Source organism: Pelodiscus sinensis, chromosome 1, assembly GCF_052426305.1.
Source record: "Pelodiscus sinensis isolate ZL-2025 chromosome 1, ASM5242630v1, whole genome shotgun sequence".
In the NCBI taxonomy this organism is placed as follows: domain Eukaryota; kingdom Metazoa; phylum Chordata; order Testudines; family Trionychidae; genus Pelodiscus; species Pelodiscus sinensis.
The window spans coordinates 309,954,854-309,974,159 of NC_143052.1; the positions used below are offsets into that span (position 1 = coordinate 309,954,854).

Consider the following 19,306-nt stretch of genomic DNA (forward strand, 5'->3'; position numbering starts at 1 on the left):
AGGCATATGACAAAATTCATTCCAATTTTTTTAATCCATGTACAGAACACTAGCCAGAAGCCTCCTGGAACAGGGCTCAATCTCCTGGAGGCTCCTGCAGCCAAATTAGGAGATCAGCCACTAATAGTCCAAGAGTTCAACGGGGCCTAGCTAGTTCTGCCCACCATTGCTGCACTGGCTCAGGGTCACTCCCAGGGGAGGCAGGTTAGGGAGTTTCCACTATCACTATTTAGCTGTCTGCTATTAAATGATGTGATTGAATGGGACTCTTTTTTGGAAAAGAGGCAGGGAAGGAGGCAGGGCAAGATTATTTGGGTTTGAGGTAGATCCTGGATTGCACTTAAATTCAAAAAGTGTTGTTGTGCTTAAAAAGGTTGAAGACCAGTGCCTTGCATCAGTAATAAATTTAACGAATTCCTTCTTTTTTTGCCAAGCCTCCTCTCCATAGATTTTCTTAGAAACCTTTAGCTTTATCAATTATCTGCATTCATGTTTCCATTTGTTTCTACACACACACGTTAAGCTGCTGTTGTGCTGAGTCCACGGCCTATCATGCAGAATGATGTTGTTTTGTTGTTTCCTTTTATTCTCTCCTGTCTATACCCATCTGGTGTCTCTTGTCTTTAGACTGTAAATTGTAGGGACAGTGACTCTTTTTGTCCTGTGATTATACAGTCCCTCAACAATGGGGTTTTGCTCCATGACAAGAGCTCCTACATGCTATGATAATAATTAATACTTACATCCAGCTCCTTTTACCTCTCCTCTTAAATCATTTTTTAACCAAACAAGCTGCCTTTTATGATTGTGGACTTGTGGGTTTTTTTTGGGGGGGGGGAGAGTCTCTCATAAAGCATTTTTCAAATAATTCCCAGTGATAACTCACATTTATAATAGGGCTGCCAATTAATTGCACTTAGTGTCTGTGAATAACTGAAAACAAAATTAAAATGTTAATTTTAAAACATTTTTAACATTTAACATAGCATGCCTCTGTGTGGAGAAGGAGGCATCAACAGCAGGGGGCTAATGCACAAGCCCACAGCTCCACAGGCAACAGCAGGACAAAGGCCAATCCAGATCTCTGTGGATGGCCAGAGGATGAAGTTCCCCACCTCACACCGCATGTCTGGTGGGGCTGAAGTCCCTTACCTTGAGTTGCCCAGGGCTGAAGGTGGGTGGGATCACAATTTTTTTAATGTCCTAATCTGGTCAACAGCACAAAAATTTTGCGAAACACAGATATAAAGAATAGGGGCCTCCTTCTCCATGAGGTAAAATCCACCCTCCCTTGCAAACCAGGGCTCACTCAGCTGAAGGGAATTATGTAAAAAATAACAATTCCACATTTGTATGTTCAACTTTCATGTCAATGACCTTGCACTACAATATTTGCATGAGGTAAACTGAAATACTATTTATTTTATATTTTACGGTGCAAATATTATAAAAATAATATAAAATAAGCACTGTACAGTGTATAGTCTGAGCTGCAATTGACATAAATATATTTGAAAATACAGAAAATAACCCAAGTCTTTACAATATTCTATTATTGTTTAACTGTGCACTTAAAACTGCTATTAGTTGTGATTAATTTTTTCATAGCTGGACAGCCCTAATTTTTAACAATTTCTTCCCCCACTCAGTTTTCCTTGCCATTATTTTCATCAGCTTTGAGCCCTGGCCTTTTTAAAGCACCAAGTAAGTCTATTACTGGGGGGGGGCTAGATTTGGCTTGTATCTTGCCAATGAACTTCTACTCTACATAGCTGGCTGTATCACTCCATTAGCCCCACAATGCCTGCCCGAGGAGCTCGGTGTGTGCAATGGAGCGGTACGTTTCGGGGACGGGGTTGTTATTTCCTCCCCTTGTGCACCTGTCTCTAAGCCAGAAGGCCAGGCAGGGCGGTGCAGGGTCTTGTCTCCTGGCCAGTCTGTCTCGAAGGGGCAGCTGAAGGAGAACTCCCTGCCCAGCCTTTCCGAGCATTTGTTCAGCCACCCAGCCGCTCGTCGCGGGGCGAGGAGTGTTACCAAGCGCCTCAGAGCCGGGGCCTGCGTGCGGGCGGGTGTTTTGTGTGGTGCGTGGGGTTAGGCCCCGGGCAGAGAGCCCGAGCTGCCGGCCCTGCCCCCGCCCACTTCTGGGCGGCATCTCGGGGCGGGAGCGACGCCCACGGGCAGGAGGACCCAGGTGAGACGCGGGGCGGCGCCGGGCGCTGTGAGCGGAGGGCCCCGGCTACGCTACGCCGGCTCCGGTCAGGAGCGAGGGAGGAAGGAAACACCGGCGGCCGCCAGCGCTGGGAGCGGGCGGGTGAGCGAGCGAGTGATGCTGGGGGAGCGGGCGGGCGCGTCGGTGCCTCTGCCCCGCGGCGATGGGGGTGGGTCGGAGCCGGGCGGCGGGGATGCCTGTTCTAGCCACAGCCCGGAAGAAAGTTTCACTGACGCCGGGAGCCCCCTCCACGCCCTGTCCAGAGCCCCCCCGCGCCTCTCTCCCCCTGGAGCCGGGGGGCCCGTCCCCATCTCCCCCGGGGAGCCGGGACTCCAGCCCGCATCCTTTCCCCGCGTCCTCCCTAGCAGGTACCAGCCCCCGCCTGGTCCCTACCCCGGTCCCATCCATCCTGCTGCCGCCCTCCCTTTCCCTTCATTGTCTCCCCTGCCTGCTCCCTGCCGATGCTGCCCGGGCAAAAGGAACAAAAGCCATTTATCCGCGAGCAGCGGGGAGCCCGAGACCTTTCCCCTGCCCCCACCTGTAGGGCACGGGAGTGTGACCGTAATCCCCTTAAACATCCGTAATGGTCCCCTCGCCTCAACAGGGTTTGTTTTTGTTTCTCATTATGGCCAGTGGGATGCCGATTGACTTGCATGGGAATTGCTGCCCTCTCTGGTTATAAGTAAATGCTTACAAACGCTGGCTCTGCCCTAGGTTGCCTGTGCCAGCAAACTTATTTTTAGATGTATCTCATATTTTTATATACTTATAAATAGCTTAATCTATATTCAAGTCCTGAGAGAGGAAGTGATTTGGTCCTGTGAGCTCCAGACTTTTTATAGAAATTACCAAATAGAGCTATTTCTGTAGGATGGTCCCAGGTGGATTAGTGGCTTTAATGTGGCATGCCTTTCTAAATGGCTGAATTATTTGATTATGAAAATGGCAACTGCACATGCATGATATTATTTTACACGTTCAATGACCTTATAATGTTAATATTCATATTTAAGTGACATACAAATGATTCCTTGTAGTATTTTAAATTATTTTTAAAGAGTTAAGCCTATAAAAGCAAGGTATATCTGAGTTTAGAAGGCTTTTTCCGTTCTCACTGGTTGTGAACATTTCTTTATGTCATTTAAGATCTTGGTCCAACAAGGATTTTTGTATATGAAATCTGTCATTAAAGTCAGCTAGGCAACTCATGGATCTAAAGTTATTAATTTGCTTCAGCTCCAATTTAATAAAGATTTAACAATGTACTGTGGCTCTTTACACACTACGTCTATAGCATTTTTGTTTGATTGGGGAAAAGTGTTTGAAGGCCGTGTAAAGAAGGCCTATTTGGTATTTTGAAAAATAACCCTTTTTATTTTATTTTTAACAAAAATATTGTATTTAGATTGAATTGATATTGTTTTAAGGCTTTGCCATTACAGAAATGTTTACACTATTGTACTATTAGACTTCATTAATACTTTTGCATTTTGACAGTAATATAGATATGGAAGCCATTTTATAATGTAAATCTAATAGTCTACTACTGGGGGAAAAAAGTACAAAGAATGTCTAGTAACCCTATTCCTAGGTAATGATAGTTATATTTGTCCATACTTTCAGCAACTACTGGAGATAGTGCCAAGATTCTGGGCTTGAGGGATGATCTCGGCTTCATTATGTAGTCAAGTGGGTTATTAGTAGATTTCAGTATATTAAATGTCTTCGTTTTCTAGGAGGATTTCAAGCTAGTTTCTAAGTTGAAACTGATGATTCTAGTCCACTACCTTAATTTCATTTTAAAGCCAGGCAAGTAACTTTTGACAAATCAGTTGTTCATTAGAAATTCTTTTACTGTTAAAAACAATCATCACCAACCAGATCATTTCCCCCAGATTTTTCACTAAATAATTTCTGTAAATGTTTGTGAACAATTCACTTATAAGAATTTTAAATGGGTGTCATATTAATTGGATATGCAGATCACAAGGTGTTTATCTTCTCAGATGAGTTTAATTCATGGAATTAGGTTTCCAATGCAAATACTCAAGTTATTAATTAGAAATTTTCTTAATACAAATGTTCTGAACTGTTTACTTAAAATTCACTGTTTTGGTGGATATTTATATTTGTAAACTCATATAGCAGAATATTCATAAAGTAAATATGCAAACATTATGTAAGCAAATTTGTTCATCCACATTTGACCTATTTTGCAGAATTCGAGCAACTGTTCTTTTCCCTGAGGGTATGTCTAGATTGCAAGCTTCTTTTGAAAGAAGCTTTTTTGAAAGAGTTCTTTCAAAAAAGCTTCTTTCGAAAGAGAGCATATACCTCAAAACTGGATTGAAAAAGCGATCTGCTTTTTTGAAAGAGAGTGTCCAGACTGCATGGATGCTCTCTTGAAAGAAAGTCCTGATTGCTAGTCACAGAATGGCCACCAGGACACCTGTGCATTTTTTGATTGACTCTTCTTTCGAAAAATGTCCCTGTTCTTCATCCACACAAGCTTTTTTTCAAAAGAGCTCTTTCAAAAAGGCATTCTTCCTCGTAATTTGAGGTTTACCAATGTTGAAAACCCCGCTGCATTCTTTCGATTTAATTTCGATTTAACTTCACCTGTGTCCACATTGGAGTGTGGACGCAGGTGAAGTTTTCTCGAAAACACAATGCAGTCTAGACACACCCTTACTCTAGCTTCATGTCATCAACATTTAACATTTGTCTTTTCACCTGCCTTAGGTAAGTTACGTTTGTCCTTTAAAGTATCTCACATTAGGTCAGTGTGGGTGAAATAAAATTCTGCCCTATAGTCTAATGAAAGCAAAGCTTTTTATCCTTAAACTTAAAGTTGGCTCTGTTTGGGGAGGAAGAAGCTTTGAATAGAGGGTTGCAACCTATTATTGTCAGAAAGTAGTCCTTGCATTTTTAATGTAGTATTTAATGCACTAGAAACCTTGTAGTTCATGAGACAATGGATGTAATTCATGATGAAGCTGGAGGGATGAATGACAGGAGCACACTTTTTTTGTTCAGTGAACACAGTTTTTTCTAGTCTGTGCAGTAAAATATGTACTACTTTGCTGCTATGAAATATGAGTGGCCGAATTACCTACTTGTTAATACAAACAATTGAAATTTTTTTCAAAAGCAAGAGAGGATATCCAAAAAATGTTTCACAGCATGCGGCTTGTAGAAATGTCTGAATAGAGTTCCAGAAAATTAGGGTTAACTTATTTACTGTTACTGAACTCTTTTGAATACTTTTTGGTTTTTTACTAGTACTTTATCAATTTATTTAAACACCAGTCTCAATGATTGATTAATTTGATATTGTAATTTGTGTTTAATTTTACAAGCCATCTTGCTTACATACACCATCCTTCTGTATTGTACAATGCTGTGTTGGTCATTAGAACACCACAATCACACCTGATGACTTTTTCATGATGAGTTACTGTAGCATGAAGAATTCAAATCTACGTGCTCTATTTTTAGAGATCTGTATGATATATGTCTTCTTCACATGCACATCTCCACAAGTCCTTTCCATAGGCTTATACAATGCTAGCTTTCACATATTTCTATTCTGTACAAGCTCTTATATTTGCTTACCACTTGGTTTTCTGAGCACTTTCTAGTAGTGCGGTAAGCAATGTAACAAAAATCCGTCGTGTTGTTTTCTCTCATCTTCTATCCAGGAGGAGAAATATATATAGTGGAGCGTCTTGTTAAATAGGGTTATTTTCTCCTTTTAATATATATGTTGCTCTATATTTGTGTTAGAGAAGACAAAGGTCAAAGAAATGTGCCTTGTACTTAGAGCAGAAGGAGTGAGGTTTGTGATAGGCCTCAGTTCCTGGGTCCTAAACCATTCTATCTTCTACAAAGCCACACTTACTTTGGAATGTGGTTTTGTGCCAGAAGAACATAGTTGTCTATTATGGTCTTCATTCTAGAACTACATGTGATATCTGGACCCCAGGTCATGGAACTCTTTGAAGATAAGAACCCAAATCTGAAATTTGATTTAAAATTGTATGTGAAGCCAGCATAGAAAGTGGAGGACATATTGGATGATCTTGTGATAGCCTTTGTTGCTGAGGACACATACCACAGTGTTCTGTACAGCTTGGAATGTCTAAAACACTGAAGTCTTCCTGTTCATGTATATCACATTGCTGTAGTCCAACTAAGGTGACAAATGACCGAGGCTAGGTTGTTGTGCACCAGGCTGGGAGGGAATGCCTTAGTAAAATCCTCTAATTTACCAGTACTAGTTTTTGATAACTTTTGGAGAATGAGATGTATCTTATATCTTAAATTCTAAACATGAACTGTTTAGTTTCGTATTAGTATACCAAAGGATTCTGAGCAGTTTTTAGAATGCACAAGTGTTTTGTTTTTCTTTATAAATGGCTTCAAATCCAAACTGATTTATCAGTGGCCATTTTTCTGTCCTTCCAGTTTTTAATTTGCTTTCCCCTGATACATCTGCCATTGAGTCATTATTAAAAGAAGAGGAAAGCCCCTTTTTTGGGACGGTAGTGACCCTGTCTGATTTGACAGTGTACCAAAGTCTTAGTGATACAGCTGTTGGAACATCTGGACACTAATGATTGGAATTTGTCATAAAAATCAGAATTTAGGCATAGGTATAATACTGAGAATGTACTTGTCAAAGTTGTGGATGATTTGCTTACTGCAAGGGGAAAAGGAAACGTGTACTGGCTCTATCAGCAGGATTTCATGCTATGACTCATGGGTTTTGATAGCATGTCCTGATCATATTTTGGAATATAAAAATTGCCATACTGGATCACACCTGATGGCCATATTGTTTGGTATTCTGTCTCATACAGTGGCTAGCCCCCAGTGATTCAGGAAAAGTTGATAACTCAACACCAAGCATGTGTGAGATGATCTGCCTCTCACTTTGTCTCATCTTAATCTCGAATAGTGAGAGGCCGTCTTAAAGCTGGAACCATGAGGTTTTATAGCCCTTCCAAAATTGTTAGCCTTAATTACGATAACTCTGGAAATATTTATCAGTGTGTATATATACATATATCTCTCCAGTCCCCCTTTTAATCTCACTGAATTCTTGACCTCATTGGCCTCCTGTGGCAGTGAGATAAGCCTTGACATATTTATGAATATGTCAGTCTTTCATGATGGAATGGTATCAATCAATATTGTTGAGTGAGTATATGTGGGGCTGTTCAGACCTTCCTGTTATATTCCTTAGGGTTTTGTGCTCACTTTCATGTTCTTGTGGAGAGATGGGAGCGATTACTAGTCTATAGGTGAAACTTGGCAGTATATACTTCACAGTACAGATGGTATCTAAGGATGCTTATTTACCTCATCCCTCACCAACCTGTGGGAGAGGAGGACTAGATGGACTTGTTCTAACAATATCATGTAGTGATTTATATGTGTATGTATCACTATTCAGTGCTGGATGGACTGTGTTGTCCTTTGTAGACCAAAGACCATTTTTACAGGGTATTCTCTCTCTGTTTTTCTAGCAACACTACTGATTCGTCAGTACTACCAGAGAACTACTACTAGCATACTTGTTTCTGCTGTTTTACCAGCATGTCATTTAAACATGACCAAAGAAGGACTGGACACCATATTGGTTAAAAACGTGGGTAAATAAATACTTGCTTTCCTACTGCAATCCAGTTGGGTTGGGTGTGTTAAATATTTTCCAATCAGGGATTTAGTTACATTTTTAAAATGAGGTGGCAACAAAAAGTGAGTATAACAACACTCATTTCCACACATTAAGAGAGCATGATAAATTGGATTTCTGAACTTTATACTAGTTCATGGCAGTCATGGACTCAAGAGTGTTACCAAGTCTTGGGATTTGAACTGTGAACACCAGACATTTGAAGGAGTATGTTTGACAGGATAGTGTATGTAGTATACTTGGCCATCTTGTATGTGCAATATTGCCTCTTCTTGGATTGAACATCACATATATTCAAATCTTTATAATTATTCATTGTCTGGTTATTTAAGCGTGCACTCTTTAATATTGGTATCTAATACTTGCTCTCCTTTCTTTAACTCAAGTGGTAGAGGCCTGTGTTTTGTGAGTAGGGCTATCTTCACTGTCATCAAGTATCACTGGCAAATAGTGTTTGGATATAAATAGTACATGAAATCATTATTCGATTCTTTTCATACAGTAATATGTTGAACTATTGACTTCTTCCTGTAAGTTTTTTTTTATATTGCCTGATGTCATATTAAAACCCTATTTTCTGTATGAAAGCAAAAGACTTCAGTTACCTTTTTTGTAAGCACTAGACACGGTTGCTTTCAGAAGGAATGTTGCTTCAATATTATTATTAGAAGCAGGTTAAACTGACGTGTGACAGCCTGGTTGCTAGTTAAGAGCAGGGCTGTGACCCCAGCACACATGAGGTGCCACAGATGGTCCTGCAGTTAATGTTGGCACAGATGGTGGAATGACCCACAGGTAATAGCATAATAGTATCGAGGTCTGATGAAATTATACAGATTTATTCTGTTTGTGCCATATTGGTCTGGTCACCCATCTCAAAAAGATTTTAGATTTGGTAAATGTATAGAGAAAGATAAGTAATATGGTTAGGAATATGGAAACTATTCCATAGCCCTAGAGGAGAGATTAAAAAGTCTGGGACTGTTCATTTTAGAAAAGAGATGCCTAACAGGCAATGTTCCCTCTAATTTTCCATGCATGTGTGGAATGCATTTTGTTATGTGAACCAATATGGAGGCGATATGAGGCTGAGGGGGTTTGTTGTGTGAGAGGGGGCTTTAGGCTGGGGTAGTATGGTCGGATGAGGGTTCCAAGTGGGGGTCTGAGCTCTGGAGATGGGCCAGGAGGGGCTCAAAATGTGAGGGCTTTAGGGTGGGGCTGGAAATGAGGAGTTTGGTGTGCAGGTTGCTCTGGGGCTGCTGAGAGGTGGTGCTCCCCAGTCATCTCTTCCCACAGCAGCACTGGAGTTGTGGGGGGAGGCACTTCTCCCTGCTGTGTCTGGTCTGGGGCCAAGGAAGAGGAGCCTCTCCCTGGTTGTAGCAGGTTTGAGTACCTGCACAGCCCTTCATAGGCTGCTGCACAGTTTAGATGGAACTTAGTTAAGGGGGATAGGTTAGTGGTCTAAGCAGTCATGAATAGAGTGGAGAAAACAAACAGTTAAATGTTATTAACATAACACAAGAACCAGTCCACAGCACTGCATTCCATTTATATGGTGAAGAGGAAATTCTGCATGCACAACATTTAATTTCTGCAAAATTCTGCATTACAAGATGGTGCCGAATTCTCCCAGCAGTAATATGTATAGAAGAGATAATTTGTTTTTTCTTTAAGAGGGAAGATGTAGAAAGATGTTTTTTCAGAAGATTTTAATTGAGAGATGCTCCCTCATAAGGGACAGTATTATGAACATAGGAATGTGGAGATGTGCCCCAGAGACACTGGTTGGGTACAGCACATAACTGTATGCAGCAGCTCACTACAGAAGTTTTTATTCCTTTCTCATTCACTGGTTTGTTATTTTAATGAACCCCAAGATTGTTACAGTGGGAATAGAAAAGGGGAAGACAAGGGTTATGAGAATAAAGATTCCTTAGAAATTATGGCAAATTGAGGTATTTTGTGGAAGGAAAGAGATTAGTGGGAATTTAAAACTGAGATTGAAAGGAGGAATGAGGGGGTATGGTGGAAAAAGTGGGAGAGAAGATTGCAAGCTCTTTGGGGGTAGAGACTATTTTTGTTCTGTGTTTGTACAATGCCTAGCACTATAGGATCCTGGTGCATGACTAGGGCTTCTATGCATTGTGGTAATGCATGGTAAAGCCTTTGTGTATTCAGCTGTGATGGCTGGTCATTGTGGGGAAGATGGATATTTTCTGTACATGTATAAGAGTGTGTGTGTTCTCAGTTGTTTACTAATTTAATATTTCCTTCCATAGAATCAACATTTTTATTTTGGCTCTGGAAGATTTTTTAGTGGTTGCCAGTACCTTATCTTTCGTGTATGGATGTTAAATTTTGATTAATCCACTAATTGAATAGTCAATGGAATTTCCATCGACTACTCAGAGTGAGTGTGTGTGTGTGTGTGTGCTTGCTATCCTGTGCCTCTGCCTTTTAAATGTAGTAAAAGCTACCCACATCTCTTTCTACATTTAAAAGGCAGAGGCACAACAGGGAACCCAGGGCAAGCAGGGATTGCTTGAGTAGTAAGAGGGAATTTTCTGAACAAATATAGCCAAAGACATGACACACACAAAAATAATTCTTAGAGCGGGAACCCTGTCAGAGTATTGGTGGGTTTGCTAGGCTACCAGAGAGTTAAGGGAGCAGTTATGAAAAATAAAGACATTACTGGGATATATTTATGCTATATTAGAAACTAGTTTAAAAAGAGAAGTGAAAAATAGTAACTGTATAGATAATTATCAAAATGATTCTCCAGGAGGAGCTGCTGGCAGTGCAGCCACTTGCCTGCTCCCCAGCTGGGAGCAGCTGCTGGTGCAGCTCTGAGTGTAGTAGCCCTGCACATCCCCCTGGGGAAGAGCCATGGTCAGTACAGCCCTGCTTCCCTCCTCCCCCTGGAGGAGCACAACCCTGTGTGCCCCAGGGAGCTGCCTGACTCCTGCACCCTCTGCCCTCAGTCCCTCCAAATCCCCTGCCCTATGCAATAATTTAAATACAGCATATACACTTTCATTTTAATTTAAAAAAGAATAATACCCATAACTATAATTACGGACCCGAGCAATGTTGGGTACCTCTGCTAGTAAATTATAAAGATGTACAAAAATAACAGTGTAGGGGAAGCAAATTAGATGCTGCTATTTACCTTTTTAAATATAAGGACAAGGGCACATGTAATGAAACTGAAAGGGCACAAATGTAAAATGTATGTAAGTATTGTTTTATACAGTGATATTATTAGCTTGAGGGTTTCATTGCCATAAAATATCACTTAGGTGGATCTTAACAAAGGATTAGATGTTTACATGGATAATACAAATATATGAGTTGCGTTAAATAGGATAAAAATACCTTTAATGACAGCTTATGTCCTCACTTGTTTCTGGCCCTATGTTAACCACTAGCTGATGGGGGTAGGAAGAAAATTCTCTCTTTGCGGGTGATTGCAAAAGACTATTTGGCAGTATTTCCTATACCACCATCTGGTACTAATGTCAGGCAGGATACTGGAATAGGTGGACCATTTGTATGATCTGTTAGAACAATCCTATGTTCCTGTCTATGGAATTTTGTGATGGATAGAGTTACATTTTTTAGAGGTTTTCACAAGGGAAAACAGCATTTTTCAAAGTGGGGAGTCCTAATCAAAAAAGCGGGTCATAGATGGTTGCAAGGTTATTGTAGGGGGTTCGTGGTATTGCCACCCTTAATTCTTCATAGTGTTGCCGGCACACAGTGCCCGAGGGGGGCAACAGCTGGGTTCGTTGCCCAGTGTGCGTGCTCCAATAAACACACCGGTGTGGAGAAGCACAAAAAAAGTTTATTTGAACGCTCAAATAGGTGCCAGGAGACTAGACCTCAGATCAAGCACCCCAACGTAAGCAGTTTTCCCTCCTTATATACCCAGGTTGTTTACTTGCAGGAACATAGTGAACTGTAGCAAGGTTCCTACGCTGGGATATGTTCCTCCTCCTCCCCCTCTACAGAAATACATCTGAATTCTTCTATACCACTGATAGTGACTAGGCAACTTCAAGGTCTGTCTTGTTGTTCCTAGCTATTAGCGACCTAGAGAAAAGTTATGCCGGGGGAGAGGGGGAAGGCGGAAAGGGGGGGGCTTTTAGGGTGCTTGGACCTAGAGCGGGGGGGGCTTCATCGATCCTTGTGATTTTCCACTCTCCCGAGTTACCTAGGATCATGCCCAGTGACCCCAACAATGGCTTTCAGAACTGAGCACCTAAAAAGTGATGACTGCTGACCAGACGCCCAGTTCTGAAGCAGCACTACCAGCAACAGTGAAAGGAAAGGGCAGCAATGGGTGGTTGAAGAATGGTAGCTGCTGGCAGGGAACACAGCTCTGAAGGCATCAGGATATGGCGTCAATATCCTATCATATGCCATTCTTACCTCTGGGCTGTTGCTGGTGATAGCGCTGCTTTCAGAATTGGGCTCCTGGCCAGAAGCTGCTATTCGCCTGCTGCCCAGTTCTGAAGGCACTGCTGCCATCAGCAGCAGTACAGAAGTATGAGTGTCAGTTAGGGATGCTGGATATTGTGTAATTGAATAGTTGTGTAACCGCGTGGAATCTTAGCAGTTACATGATTATTGGATAGTCCCTGGGGGTGGGGCTGGCAGCCAGCATGCTCCCAGCCCCACTCCTGGGGAGCCCCCTGCCTCTCTAATATCAGAGGCAGCAGCGCTGGTGGCAGGTGGGAACTGATCCGTGGGGGGCAAACCAGTTTAAAAATCAGCTCCCCATGCAGACAGGCTGCCTGCCGTCCCGCCCTGCTGTCTCTGTATTAGAGGCAGCATTGCAGGGTGGCAGCATACCCTATCTGTGGGGGCCCGAGCTCCCTGTGGACAGAGGCTGGTCTATGGCAGGAACTTTTAAGATGGCTCCCCCTAACACCGGCTCCCACCTGCTCCCTCTTGCTGCCTCTGTAGGAGGCAGTGGGTGGGGGAGGGGCGGATTGGCAGGTGGGTCCACGGAGCTGGCATGCGCGGGCTCAAGTATTGGCTTCAGCCTGCCCCCTTCACCCTCTGCACTGTTGCCTCTGGGGGAGGAGGCAGGTGGATCTGGTGCTCATGGGGAGCCTGCTTAAAGACAGCTCCTCACAGACACCAGCTCCTGCCCCTCCCTTGATACAGAGGCAGGGAGCTGGTGTCCATCTGCATGTAGTCAATAGGATTAACCAATAAGCCCATGCTTATCAGTTAATCGTGTAGTCGACTACATGTTGACATCCCTAGCATCAATACCTCACAATCCCCCTACAGTAATCTTGCAACCCCCCCACACTACTGCCTTTTTGTGTCAAGACCCCAATAGTTACAACACTATTAACTTTTAGATTGAAATCCTATTTTTGAAATCCATGAATGTGAAATCGATCAAAATGGACCATGAAATTGCCATGGCCCTATCCATGTCACGCAAGTTGTCACTATCCACATGCTCCTATTTCTGCTATAAAATGGGTACTACTTGTAAATAGATTGGAGCCAGTGCAGAAAAAATTATGGGCATGCGGCTATCATAATAAGCAGCGTCCCTTCTAAAACTTGGTCAGAGCTGTAATGATAGTAAGTTATCTACTATATTGTAAGGAAAAGATTCCCCTGTAAAAATTAGCCTTGTAAGTAGGTGGCCTGATAGCAGAGTTGGCCAGTCAGAAGATTTGTTAGGAGCTTTTACCCCAGAATGTAGTTTTTTCTCCCTTAAGAAGATACAGTGCCATGGCTAGTCACCACTGTCATGTCTGTGTGCGTGTGTTGGAATAGGAGGAGGTTGAATAGTGGTCTGGAGAGCCACAGTTTAATTGTCTTTTGTTTGCTTGTATTTGTTTAGAAAGGGGATGAAGATTGACACTTGCAGTACAGAAGAGTATCTGTGCATGCTGGCATGTCTTTCTTGCTAGAGGAAAGTCTAATGACTCAAAATCTGAATTAAATCCAGTCTGGACTGGTCACATACTAGATGTAACACATCCACAGAGTGGAAATCTACTGGAGTGCTAACTTCCAAGGACATGAGGTAAAGGTGAGTAGCCTTCTTTAACTAATTATTTTATAATTAAGCTTTGTTGCTAATTATTTTTTCACATAACATGTTGAATGGTCTACTGTGTTATGGAGCTTTCCTAGTACAATAGCTTTTTCAGTAAAGTGTGCATTGTATACAAACTATGTTCATATCTTCATACTTCACTCCATGCTTTCTTTCCTTTACTGAGCTGTCTAAATAATGTATTAAAAGTTGAGAAGTGCCTTCCTATCATACGCCTATTAGCATACATTACATTGCTATCTACCTAGGAGAGTGCTTTTGCAGGTTATATCTTAGTTTAGTATTAAAGTCTGCCAAAAACAAAACAAGAGAAGGGTAAATTATGTTGGTTTAAAGGACAATAGTAGAAGTACCCAGAAAACTTGGTATATTGAGTGGCCCTTTCAGAAGCTATATGGTGTCAAAGCTCTTGTAGAAGACAGGAACAGGTAGAGTAACAATGATTCTGAAGAGCAGATCTGGTCAGCAGCAGTGGAGTCTGTGAGAGAGGAACATCTGGGTTCCTCTGTAGAACTGGCTGAGGGCAAGTGTCCCCAAACTTCTGAATTAATGAGACAGAGGCAGGATCTGCTCCAACACTACTGTGTTCAATATAGAAGTGGAAGCCAGTGTTCTAACCCTTAACTAGGCAGCAAATGTGTGGTGTTTTAGATGTTGATTGTAATTATTAGAACTGGGAGCACTGGCTGTTGGGAATCTGGAAGCACAGGAAACAGGAAGGATGGGGGAGGAGATGGGCCAGGCCTGAGTGAGAGCTACAGAGGGGAGCAGCAGCAGCTTTGTAAAGAGGTTTCACCTTTGTTAAATAAAGACCTGTTGAAGTTTGTTACTACCTTGCTTGCATGATACAACATTTTGGCGACGAGGATGGATCTTCTGCCTCTGAACCCACCTGCACCCTTTCTGAAAAGGCCAGGTGATCCTCCAGTTGCTTTTACTGCTTGGATCCATATGTTCAAGACTTATCTGCTTGCAATCAGTGCTACAGAGATTTCTGAAGTAAAAGAGTGCTCTGCTAATCCATTGCCTTGGAGCAGAAGGGCAGCGTGTATTTTACACTTTTCCCCTTGAAGATGATAAATATGAGACTGCACTCACTGCATTAAAGAACTTTTTTGTGCCAGAAGTGAATGTACAGGCAGTCCCGGGGTTACGTACAAGATAGGGACTGTAGGTTTGTTCTTAAATTGAATTTGTATGTAAGTCGGAACTGGTACATATTGTAGGGGAAACTCTAGCCAAACATTTCTCCAGAGCTCAGTTTTATTCTCCCACACCTCACTTCCCTCAGTCCTTTATTCTCAAGCTGAGATGTCTGCTGAGAAAAGCCGCTCCACTTCTCCCTGGTCTGCTGGGGAGGGGGGGGGGGGCTCTAGCTTCGCGTCTCCCTGGGGGGGGGGGGGGGGGAAGCAGCTAGTGCAGGGTTGCCTCACCCCGTTTGTAAGTAGGGATCCGATGTAAGTCAGATCCATGTAACCTGGGGACTGCCTGTAGTAGCTAATCGCTACAGATTTCGCCAGCATGAGCAGAAACCCGGGGAAGACTATAAGGCAGTATATTGCTTCTCTGAGGAGTTTGATTGTTATTTGTGACTTTGGGAATATGGCAGATGAGATGATTAGAGACCAGCTCATTGAGAAAACAACCATGCTTCGTGTAAGGGAACGCTTGCTTCTAGAACCACAACTTACACTGGAAAAAACAATAACCATTGATACCCAGATTGAGTCAGCTATAGCAGAAGTCAAAATAATGAGCATGGATACAGGAGGCCCAGTCCAGGCTGTGACTCCTTTGCAGAAAAGTCCACTATTGCTGCAGACAAACAATCACAAGGAGAAAACTAATGAAAAACCACAGAATCAGCAAATTCAAAGCACAGCAAAAGCATGCTTTCTCTGTGGATCCCCATAACACCTTGCAAGCTACACAAGATGTCCTGCAAAAGAAGTTCAGTGCAATCATTGCAAAAATATTGGGCATTTTGCTAAGGTATGCTGCAGTAGCCAGTCCAATCAACAGGTGCATGCAGTTACAATACCAGATGTTACTGTGCTGAGTGTTGACAAAGTCACTACTGCACATATTCCAGAACAGATAAGATGCACTGTAAATGTTTCTGCCACACCTTCAGGCAAATCACATCCTATTCAGCTAATGTTAGACACTGGTTCAGCAGTATCTATACTACCTAATTTTATCTATTTGCATTACTTTAAAGATGTGCCTCTTACTGAACCCAAACTTCACTTGGTATGCTATTTGAAAAACCAAATTCCAGTTCATGGCTGCCTGCCAGCAACAGTGACTTTTGGTGTTTGCTGTGTAAATGCAGAGTTCTACATTGTCCACAAAGGCACTCTTATCTTTGGCAGAGATTTATAGGCTGCTTTAAACCTCAGGGGAGTTAATGGATGAATTGATCTTCCTCTGCAAAGCACTCTTGCAGTACATGAACCAATTTCAGCTGGGACCCAAGACCAGGTTGAGGAGAAACTTGGCTGTGCTTATGGGTTTGTGCATAAAGTTAAAATGCGACATAATGTGATGCCTGTACGACAGAAGTTACGGCGCTTACCATTTTCAGTCAGGGAAGCTGTCAGAGGAACTTAAAAAACTTGTTCAAAAAGACATTATTGAAGAGATTGACTCCTCGGAATGGGTTTGACCTACAGTAGTGACACAGAAGAAGGATGGAGTCATTCGCCTTTGTGTGGACTTAAGGGAGCCAAATAAAGCTATTGTGATTGACAGCCACCCTCTTCCTCATATTGAAGAAGTATTTGCAGAACTCCGTGGAGCAAAGATGTTTTCTACTCCTGATTTGCAGAGCGCATACCACCAGGTTATGTTGCATGAAGATAGCAGAGACCTCACAGCATTTATTACACATGAGGGACTATTTCGTTTTAAACGGGTTCTATATGGTCTTGCATCTGCCCCAAGTGCCTTCCAAAAAATGATGTAATTGATTCTGAAGAATCAACATAGAGTTCAGTGCTATCTGGATGATATTATCGTGTTTGGAAATACTTCTGAAGAGCATGACAATAATCTGCAATCTGTACTAAACTGCATCAGCACAGCAGGCCTCAAGCTCAATATGTCTAAATGCAAATTTAGACAAACAGAACTCTCTTTTCTGGGGCATACAATTTCACCGGCTGGACTAAAACCTGATCCAGATCATATCCTAGCAATTTCAAATGCTCCTCCTCCATCAGATTTGCAAACCTTACGTTCCTTCTTGGGTCTGACCTCCTGGTATACAAAATTCATTCCCAATTATACTTCTGTCATTGAACCGTTACGAGAATTACTATGGAGAAGTTCAACATTGGTGTGGATAACGGATGCACAAGCTAGTTTGGAAACTGTGAAAGACTTGATTGTACATAGTCCAGTACTTGCACTATTCAGTCCTGCATTGCCCACAATTGTGACTACTGATGCTTCTGATTATGGTCTTGGGGCTGTCCTCACACAGCTTTGTGAGGACAACACAGAGAGGACTGTTGCATTTGCTTCAAGGACACTGAGTGATGCTGAGAGAAAATATTCTACAGTTGAAAAAAAAGCACTTGCTTGTGTCTGGGCTACTGAAAAATGGAGAACTTACCTGTGGGGCCGCACGTTCAAGTTGTGCACAGACCACAACCCTTTGACAACTTTGCTAAGCACGAAAGGACTGGGAAGAGCAGGGAATCGTATTGCTAGATGGTCAGCAAGACTACTCTCTTTCCATTATGAACTGGAATTTAAGCCTGGAAACCAAAATGTGATAGCTGATTGCCTTTCTCGCCTGCCTTTGTCTTCACCAGATGGTCCACCGGAGGATGAGGATGAAGCAGTTGCACTTATTACAAGCACTCTTACTGCAGTAACAAGAGAGCAATTCCAAGCTGCTTGTTCAGCATGTCCAGTTCAACAAAAGCTACGAGAATTTCTGACAGATGGCCCAGTAACCCTAAAAACCTTGACCCAGTTTTGCTACCTTATTTTAGAATTCGGGATGAACTTACTTTGCTTGATGGCTGTGTGATATGAGGTACACAACGGCTACTTGTGCCCAGGGGCGGATATACGGCAGGGCGAGCAGGGCGGCTGCCCCGGGCCCTGCGCTTCAAAAAGCCCCGCACATGCGCCGTGGCGCCACCGTGCATGCGCCGTGGCAAAGGGGGGGCCCCGCAAGATTATGCTGCCCTGGGCCCAGCAAAACGGTCATCTGCCCCTGCTTGTGCCAGAAGAATTACAGCCAAAACTCATACACCTGGCACATGATACTTATCAAGGTATTGTCAGAACCAAACGACGACTACGAGATCTGTATTGGTGGCCTGTGCCACTTGCCAAAAGCATAAGACAGCAGTGACATGTACCCCACCATTACAGCCTGTTCCTCTTCCGGATTCTGCATGGGAAAATGTTGCAATTGACATCGTAGGACCCTTTGGTACTGCTCCAATTGACTGTCGTTATGCCATCACTTTAATAGACTATTTCAGTAAATGGCCTGAAGTGGTGTTTACATCGCTAATTTCTTCTGCTACCGTAATTAAGTTCCTCTCTACAGTTTTTAGCAAGGAAGGTAACCCCAAAGAACTGGTTTCAGATAATGGTAGTCAATTTACTTCCATGGAATTTGAAACTTTTCTAGCAGAGAGAAACATTTTACATAGAAGATCATCCCTGTATTACCCTCAAGCCAATGGGGAAATCGAAAGGTTTAACAGAAGTTTGAAAGACAGTTTGCAAACGGCTAAACTGAAAGGGTGCTCATGGATAATCTTCACTACTGATTTCTTGCAAGCTTACAGGGCTACACGACATACCACAACGCAAAGATCACCCGCAGAGTTATTGCATGGAAAACAGATGAATACTAACCTGAACATTGCTGGATTGTTTAAGACAAGACCTGATGCACCTGCTGTGAGAAAAACAGTTGAACAGAAGCAAGCAAAGTATAAAGCTTTCACAGACAAACGGCAGAGTGCTAAGGAACCTAAGTTTGAGTGTGGTTCCTTTGTTAGAGTAAGAAAACCTGGAATTTTACACAAAGGGGACCATAAATTCAACTCTCCTCTTAAAATCTGGACTAGTATTTACAGGGTTTTCAGTGTAATATTTCTGCCAAAAGTATAATGTCTTTTTCCATATTTGTTGCTGTGGTTAGAACAGCAATGTTTATTTTATAATTGGAAGAGCTTCTTAAGAGAGGAGGGAATGTGGTGTTTTAGATGTTGCTTGTAATTATTAGAACCGGGAGCAACTGGCTGTTGGGAATCTGGAAGCACAGGAA

The 19,306-nt window shown here is 42.4% G+C and overlaps 1 protein-coding gene across 8 annotated transcripts in view; it reads left to right on the forward strand.

Moving 5' to 3' along the window:
* The first annotated feature begins 1,909 nt into the window (after positions 1 to 1,909).
* Positions 1,910 to 19,306, forward strand: part of FRY (FRY microtubule binding protein) — a 349,943-nt gene continuing 332,546 nt past the window's right edge. For 3 of the 8 annotated variants that reach the window (XM_089775545.1, XM_089775553.1, XM_089775552.1), the window contains exons 1-2: positions 6,760 to 7,862; positions 13,786 to 13,977. The gene's annotated coding sequence lies outside the window, so the exon portion shown is untranslated. Of the gene's footprint in view, positions 2,312 to 6,759; positions 7,863 to 13,785; positions 13,978 to 19,306 lie in introns of those variants that run through there. The other 5 variants (XM_089775547.1, XM_089775546.1, XM_089775550.1 and 2 more) reach the window with 5 other exon arrangements.